Raw genomic sequence first — 8337 nt, forward strand, 5'->3', positions numbered from 1 at the left:
TGTTAATGGCGTCTATATGTATTGGAGGATAACTCAATGGCCATTAACAATAACAACAAAGAAACTAGAAGGTGGAAGATCGGCCTTGCATCTCCAGCAGCTAGAGTTAGCTCAAGGCAGATCCTGGGTGTAGTCTGGAATAGCATTTTGGGCTAGCATTTCCTTTTGAAAGAAGAGCCGGGATGAGTGCAGTTCTTGGTTGCATTTTATGGGTATGGGAAGAATGATAAGGGATAAGAGACTGGTGTGTTCATTAAAGTATTCAGGGTCACTCTGTTGTAGAGTATGTGAGGAGGGTGTTTGGTGGGGGATCATGTTGGGGGTGAGTGGTTACACCTGCTTACTTCCATTTCCCAGGGTAAATGGCTTCAGCTGCTGCCCAGCAACAGCGGTTCTATAAAAGCCTTTGAGAATGGCTTTGAAAATGTGTCAGCCAATAGTGAGTGGGACCCTGCCTAACAGCTGAAGGACTCCCCTCCAACCCCCGCCTGGAGCAGAGAATGAACAGCAGCAGATGGAGGCCTTTCTGGCCCTGGCTCTTGGGGCACATTGTTATGCCCTCCCCATGCAGAAGCTGAGACCAAGGCACACTCTTCACAATCTTTTACTCTGGTCCCAAACTCCGGAAGGCTCTCATAAGCCCATCTGCAGTCTCCTTTGTGGGCTGTGAGGTACTGCTGGCTGTTTTCCGGAGCAGGTGCCCCGTAAGGGTTTGCTCTCCTATTAAATTTGCCTCCAGTCTTCTCATGTGTCATTAATCAAGCAGCTGATCCATGCTGGCACTGCTGGGGCACAGCAGCCATCCCCATCCCCAGGGAACCCTTTCTCTAGATCCCAGAACTTCCGACTTCCAGCATAGAGCTATCCTGTCCTGCCAGGAAGGCCCCAGGCCTGAGCACACATTGCTGGCCTCTCAAGGGGCTTTCCCTGCACTCCTCACTTGGGATTCCGTGAATCCCCTCAGATTCTTAAGATCCCTGCAGCAAGGAAGAGGGCTCTGGGGAGGCACACACAGGGAGAAGAACTCCCCACAGGGATCTGAGAACACAGCCAGACCAAAGGTGCACTGAGTGTCTGGCCTGTTTTGTAAAATGGTTTCCACTTTCCCCATGGCAGGGCTGATCCTCAGGGGCTGCAAGGTGGGAAACTCTTTGAGCCTCCTTCCATGGGTTCCTATTCCACAGGGAGGTCCTTCCCAAGTTCATCTGTTCTCCCAGGATGGTGGGAGGAGCTATCTGACCATAGAAGTCAGCCTCCTTATCTCCCGACCCACCCGCTTCTACACACACCCTGAAAGCTCCATCTTTGATTTCTAAATACAGAGCTTTGCTGGGAAACACCCTTTCAGCCATGATCCCCCCTTTCAGTGTCTTCAGTCTTACATGGAATAAAGAAAGTAAACAAGAGCTTGCCTGTCTCCTGATGTAAGAAGCACTCTGGCCCAGGGATGGAGGAGGTGTACAGGGTGATGCAAATACAGCAGGGGGAGAGGTGGCGTTTAATATGAAAGATGAATCAAAATGTGCAAATCCTCACTCCCTCTATTGCAGGAACTGATCTTCTGCCATAACCTTTTCAGAGTTATATAAAAAAAAAAAAAAAAAAAAAGGCCCATTTTCTTCCAAATAAATAGTTTGTGTCTCTCTGGGCCCTCTCTTTGCAGCTGTACAATAAATCTAAGAGCATTCACATTGACATTTTGAATATACATAACGACACATTCATTACACGGAGGTGTGCGCGCAGCGACACACACGGTGTTCTAATTCCCTGTTGTCATTTATGCCGTCAGGTATGTGCTTTGTCATTTATGCCGTCAGGTATGTGCTTAGGAAGGAAGAATTATTTCAAGGTTAAACAAAATAATGATAAATGTCTAACTCCAGCTGGGATGACGCTGCCCTTTCCTTGCTCGAGACTACGGAGATTTTGGTTTCCTCTGTAGCAAATTTCACCCTCACCTAAATAATGCCATGATTTCCCCCCTCCATTGGGAAGAAAGCAAAAGTCTTGGAGAAAGGGATGTATGGCTTTTATTTTAGAGAGAAAATATTGCCCACCAGGAAGGAGCTTTAGGCTGCTCCTAGAAATGTGCTGAATTATATTTTGGTTTCCTACAGAGCAAAGATAATACCAGGGGATTTCAAAACGTTTGGAGGGAAAAAATGGAATGAATAGATAATGAAATCTTTCTATAATCTGATGGAAGCCCCCTTGTACATAGCTAACTTTAAGGAATATTTTTATGTGGCAGACATTATTGCAAGAATAAAAGTTTCAACTCATCGATGATTCCTGTTTTACTGCAAAATAAACTGAGGGACAGGAGGGTTAAGTAAGTTATCTAAGGTCACACAGCTTTTAAGTGGTGAAGCTGGGATCCAAACCAAGGCAGTTGTGGCTCTAGAGTCTGCCCTCTTTACTACCATGATCTATACATAGGAACAATCCAAACCATACAATAGAAGCACACAAAACAATAACCAGATGATGTTGGTGTGTGCTGCTATTGTCTGATTTTTGGACAGAAGTAGTCAGGTCTTTCTTCCTAGTCTTTCTTAGTCTGGAAGCTCTGACCAAACCTATTCAACATCATAGCAACAGGTAAGCCTTCACTGACAGATGAGTGGTGGCTGCACATGAGGCACACTGGCTGGGAATCGAACCTGGGTCTTCTGAATGGAAAGGGAGAATTCTACCACTGACCCACAAATGCTTTATGATGGAGTGATTCCTGTTGTTGTCGCTATAGTGTCCATTTTAACTTATAATGACCCTCTAGGATGAAGTAGAACAGCCCCATAGGATTTCCAAGTCTGTAGTCTTTCCAGGAGCAGACAACTGCATTTTTCTCTCAAGGAGCGGCTGGTGGGTTTGAACTGCTGATCTTTCAGTTAGCAGCAAAGCAATTTAATCACGGTGTCACCAGGGCACCATGACTGGATGATATTAATTCTTATTCAAAGGCTGTCAACAAATTTGTGGATTTTACATCACTTTGGCTCTTTCCTTCTTCTATATTTTCTTGGTCATCAGCTCTGTACCAAAGGGTAGCAGGGGAAGGGAGAGACAGGAGAACTCGAATTCTCTCACTTCCAGTGCACTTTGGCCATTGTAATAAATTCCACATGAGAAAAATGATCACATCTGCAACTGTCTGCATTCTAGTTATTTGTATCATACTGTTTGGTATTCACCAGTATTACTTCGAGTACCCTGAACTGGACACATGAACACACTGTATGTAGCCTGACCCAACCCATGGTATTTTCAATAGCCTCATATACATGTGAAAGTTGGATAATAAAAAAGGAAGACCATAGAAGAATTGATGTATTTGAGTTATGGCGTTAGAGAAGAACATTGAAAGTACCACAGACTGCCACACAGACAAACAAATCTGTGTTGGAAGAATTACAGCCCAAATGCTCTTTAGAAGCCAGGGGTGAGACTTTATCTCTCATACTTTGGACATATTATTAGGAGGGACCATGCCTGGTAAAGTGGAGGAAGACTCCCAATGAGATGAGTTGGCACAGCGGCAGCAGCAAAGGGCTTAACAATGATTGCAAGGATGGCATGGGACTGTGCTTTTGTTGTTTCTTGTGTTGTACCTGCGGTTGTTATGCATCGGAACTGACTTGACAGCAATGACAACAACAATAACTTATTCTCATGGCCCAACTTTTCTCCTAATTCCTGCAGCATCAGTCTGACACTCACTCTACTGGCATTTAGCAATAGGACAAGTTAGCTCACTACAGTATTTTCTCAATTATAAGATTCCATCAATTAGAAGATGCATTATGCTATCCATCCAGGTTTTATTTTGAGAGACATTAAAGACTTCTGGCATAACACTGTAGGATAACCACTGTACTGTGAAACACAAGACCAGCAGTTCAAACCCACCAGCTGTTCCTTGGAAATCCTATATAGGGTCGCTAGAGAAGAAACTGACTTGATGGCGCTTAACAACAAGTGAGTGGTACCAACTATACCACATTATAGCTACCCACTAATTACAAGACGTCTTGGTAGTAGAAATATCAAAAAGTGAAGAGAAATATGTTCTAGAATTGAACAAAATAATAGAATTTTATTTCTGTCTTTCCACAAAGAATGAACCTTATGAAGGTAGCATTTTGTGAAGGATCTTCTTATGTGGTCTGCCCTCTCTGGGTATCAGAATTTTGATTACAGTTGTCAGCTGGAGTTCAGCCTGGTTCAGATATCTATTTTTAACAATAGCTGAAGGGGTTCTTTTTTATTTCCAGACAAGAGAAGGATTACTTAAGAATCAGAGAGCTGACTCGTGGAAGGGGTCTGAGTTTCCTTCTTGTTAGGAAAGGACTGGCTTCAGGGCTTGCCCCCTGATGGGCTGGAAATTGAGTGGAGGTTTTTATCGGAGGCAGCAGAGTTGGGGTGTCAGAGAGGTGAGCCAGATCTGAGATCATCAGGAAAAGCTAAGACATGCCAACTCTAGAAATAAATTCAAGCACCAAGACTATGGTAGATTCATCACAAAAAGAGCCCCTCTCTACCTCACCCTGCACCCTTCCTTTTATGAAGTGTCTGCAGCTCTTCTCATCAAGATACGGAGCCTATTTCCTGCTTCTTGAATCAGGACTGCCCTGATGACTTATTTTGACCATTAGGATGTGGTAGAAGTTATGTTGTGCCAGTTCTGATAAGGATTTAATATCTGAAATATATAAGGAATCTATGTAACTCAACTACAAACAAACAACTCAGTTAAAAATGGATAAAGGATTTAAATAGATGTTTCTCCAAAGCAGACCTACAATTGGCTAATAAGAAGCTCAATATCATAAGTTATTAAGCCAAACCAAAGCAGTTGCCATCAAGTCAATGGTTCTGATTCATGGCGACACCACCTGTGTCACAGTAGGAAACGTTCCGTAGGGTTTTCAGTGGCTGATCTTTTGGAAGTAGATCTCGAGGCCTTTCTTCTGAAGCAGCTCTGAGTGGACTCGACTACCAACGTTTGGGTTAGCTGCTGCTGTTGTTACTGCTGCTTCATGCTGTGGAGTTGGTTCCATCTCACAGTGGCCCTGAATAGGATTTCCAAGACTGTAAATCTTTGTGGGAACAGAAAGCTTCATCTTTCTCCCAAGGGGCAACTGGGGCATTTGAACGGTTGACCCTGTGGTTAGTACCCCAACGCATAACTCACTATGCCACCAGGGCTCCCTGTTCATCAGCCACGGCACTACTTATTGGTTCTAGTGGTGGGGATGGGGGTCATGTGCCACCAAGTCAATTCCGACTCATAGCGACCCTGTGTAGGGGTTCCGAGGCTGTAAATCTTTACAGGAGCAGAAAGTCTTATCTTTTTCTGGCAGAGCAGCTAGTAGATTTGAACTAATGACTTTGCAGTTAGCAGCCCAGCTGGTAATCCATATACTACCAGCAATTCCATTAGTCATAAAAACAAAAACAAAAAACAAACCCAAACCAATGCTGTAAACTGTGGAGTAGATTCTGACTAACCAGAGTGAGAACCACTGATGTTGAGTTGATTCTAACTCATAGCCACCCCACCGGACAGAGCAGAACAGCCCCCTAGGGTTTCCAAGGCTATAAATCAGTATGGAAGCAGATAGTTACATCTTACTCCTTCAGGGTGGCTGGTGGATTTGAATTGCCAACCTTTAACACTTAACCACTGTGGCCACCAGGGCTCCGGATTCTGACTGTAGGGAGATGAAAATCAAACCCACTTTACTCTTACTAGGATGATTATTACTAGAAAAACCAAAAACAATCTTTAGAGAGAATGTGGAAAGACTGGAACATTCATTCATTGCTATTGGGAATGTAAAACCATGCAGCCATTGTGGAAAACAATTTGGCAGTTCTTCAAAAAATTAAACATAGAATGACCATTATTGTTGTTAAGTGCCATCTTGTTGGGTGACCTCAGACCTTGTGGTTCAAACCAACCTCACAGTCCTGTGCTTTGTCCTACAGCACCACACCAATACCGTGTGACCTAGCAACTCCACTCATTGTTGTTGTTAAGTGCCATCAAGTCGGTTCGAGCTGACAGTGATCCTATATAGGGTTTCTGAGGAGTGCCTTACCACTGGTGGGTTTGAATCGCCGACACTGGGGGTCAAACCAACCTTGTTGTCCAGTGCTTATCCTATAGTGCCACAATTCCACTCCTAGGTGAGTTGAAAACAGGAACTCAAACAAATACTTGTACCAATGTCCATTGCAACACTATTCACAATAGGCAAAAAAGGTGGAAACAACCCAAGTGTCTACCAACAGATGAATGGATTAACAAAATGTGGTAGATACATAACATACAATCTACTATTATTCAGCCATGAAGAGGAATTAAGTTCTGATACATGCTACAATATGAATGAACCTTGGAAACATCATGCTAAGTGAAATAAGTCAGACTCCCAAAGACAAATATTTAGAACAGCAAGTGCGTAGAGACATGGCAACCCTGGTGACATTGTAGGCTAGATTGCTAACCACAAAGACAAACCCATCACCTGTTCCATGGCAGAAAGATTAGGCTTCCTTTTACAGTAAAGACATATAGCCTTGGGAACCATATACAAAATCATCATTAATTGGACCAGGCAATGTTTTGTTAAGTTGTGCATAGGGTCACCATGAGATGGAACTGACTTGAGCGTACCTAACAACAACAACAACAACAACAACATTAGTTGGAACCAACTCGATGGTAGGGAGTTTGGTTTGGACTACCAGTGGATAGAGAGTAACTGCTTAAGGGGTGCTGGGTTTTTACTTGTGGTGATAAAAATTTTGGGATGGATAGTGATAACAGTTGAATAACACGTCAAATGTAATTAAGGCTAGTGCATTGTACACTTCAGACTGCTTGAAACAGCTAACTTTCTTGTGACATACATTTTTTATTGTTGTTATTTAATACCATTGAGTCAATTCTGACTCCTAGTGACCCTGTATAGTGTTTCTGAGAGGTGGCTACTGGTTTGAATTGCTGACCTTGTGGTTAGCTGCCTAGTGTTGATCCTACAGTGCCACACCAGGACTCCATATACAAAAAAAGTTTAATAAAAAGCATTTCAATAAAAAGATGATGATGGTAGATAATCACTGAAAAATACTCTTATGTGGAAAATAAAAGGTTGGCAACGCTGTGGTTGTTGCCTGGGAATTAAAAAAATTTAACTGGATAGTAAGGCTACAATGGGTACTGTGTAGAGACACAAAGAAGAAAGATTCTTTGTTCTTCAAGAGTAAGTGATTGCTTTGGACAAATAAAACACATAGGCAAAATAACTGGCACAAAGTTAACTCCTAACACTGTGGTCAATAAGTAGAATATGTTATAATGAGTAAATTAATATACCTAAAGGAGCCCTGGTAGCTCAATGGCTAAGCATTTAAATGCTAACTGAAAGGCTGATGGTTCAAACCCATCTAGCAGCTCCATGAAAGAAAGACCTGTGGCTCTACTTCTGTAAACACTACAACCAAGAAAACCCTGATGGGCAGTTCTACTGTCTCACATGAGGTCACCATGAATCAAATCCAACTAGTACCCCTCACAACAAATCATGCTCATGACAAAACTACTCACTCTGAGACAAAGAAGAGTTGATCAGTCTTTCAGATGAGACGTCCTTACCACTTCCAAGACCAGCCCCTTTGTATTAGTTTTCTATTGCTGCCACAATAGCAAATCTACACAAACAATGGCTTGAATAGCACAATTTTATTATCTCGCAGTCTATAGTCTGACATGGGTCTCACTAGGCTATCATCAAGTTGTTGGCAGAGGTATGTTCCCTTCTGGAGGCTCCAGAGGAGAAACTCTTTCCTTGCTCATTTGGGTTGTTGGCAGAAATCAATTTCTTGTAAGACTGAGATTCCTGTTTCCTTGCTGCATGTCAGTTGAGGACCTTTCCAAGCTTTTAGAAGTCATCAGAGTTCCTGGACCTGTGGCCTCCTTTCTCCTTTCTTCAAAGCCAGCGATAGTGGACTGAGTTCTTCCTTGCATTCATCTTTGCTGCTTCTTGATCCATTTTATAGCTTTGATTCTCTCTTCAACCTTCCACTTATCACTTTTACATATAATGTGGTTATATGCAGAGTGAGCTTTCCTTCTCAAGGTCCTTACCCTTAATCAGATTTACAAAGTCCCTTTTGCCATATAAAGTAGTATGTTCACAGGTTCTGGGATTAGGGTGTGCACATCTTTGGGGGCACCATTATTCTGTCCATCACTTCTGCTTCCTTCCCATATGCATTCTTTTCTTGCCATACTTCTCTGTTTTCTATCCTTCCTCTCTTTTTTTT

The sequence above is a fragment of the Chrysochloris asiatica genome, unplaced genomic scaffold (assembly GCF_000296735.1).
Source record: "Chrysochloris asiatica unplaced genomic scaffold, ChrAsi1.0 scaffold00203, whole genome shotgun sequence".
NCBI classification, from domain to species: Eukaryota; Metazoa; Chordata; class Mammalia; order Afrosoricida; family Chrysochloridae; genus Chrysochloris; species Chrysochloris asiatica.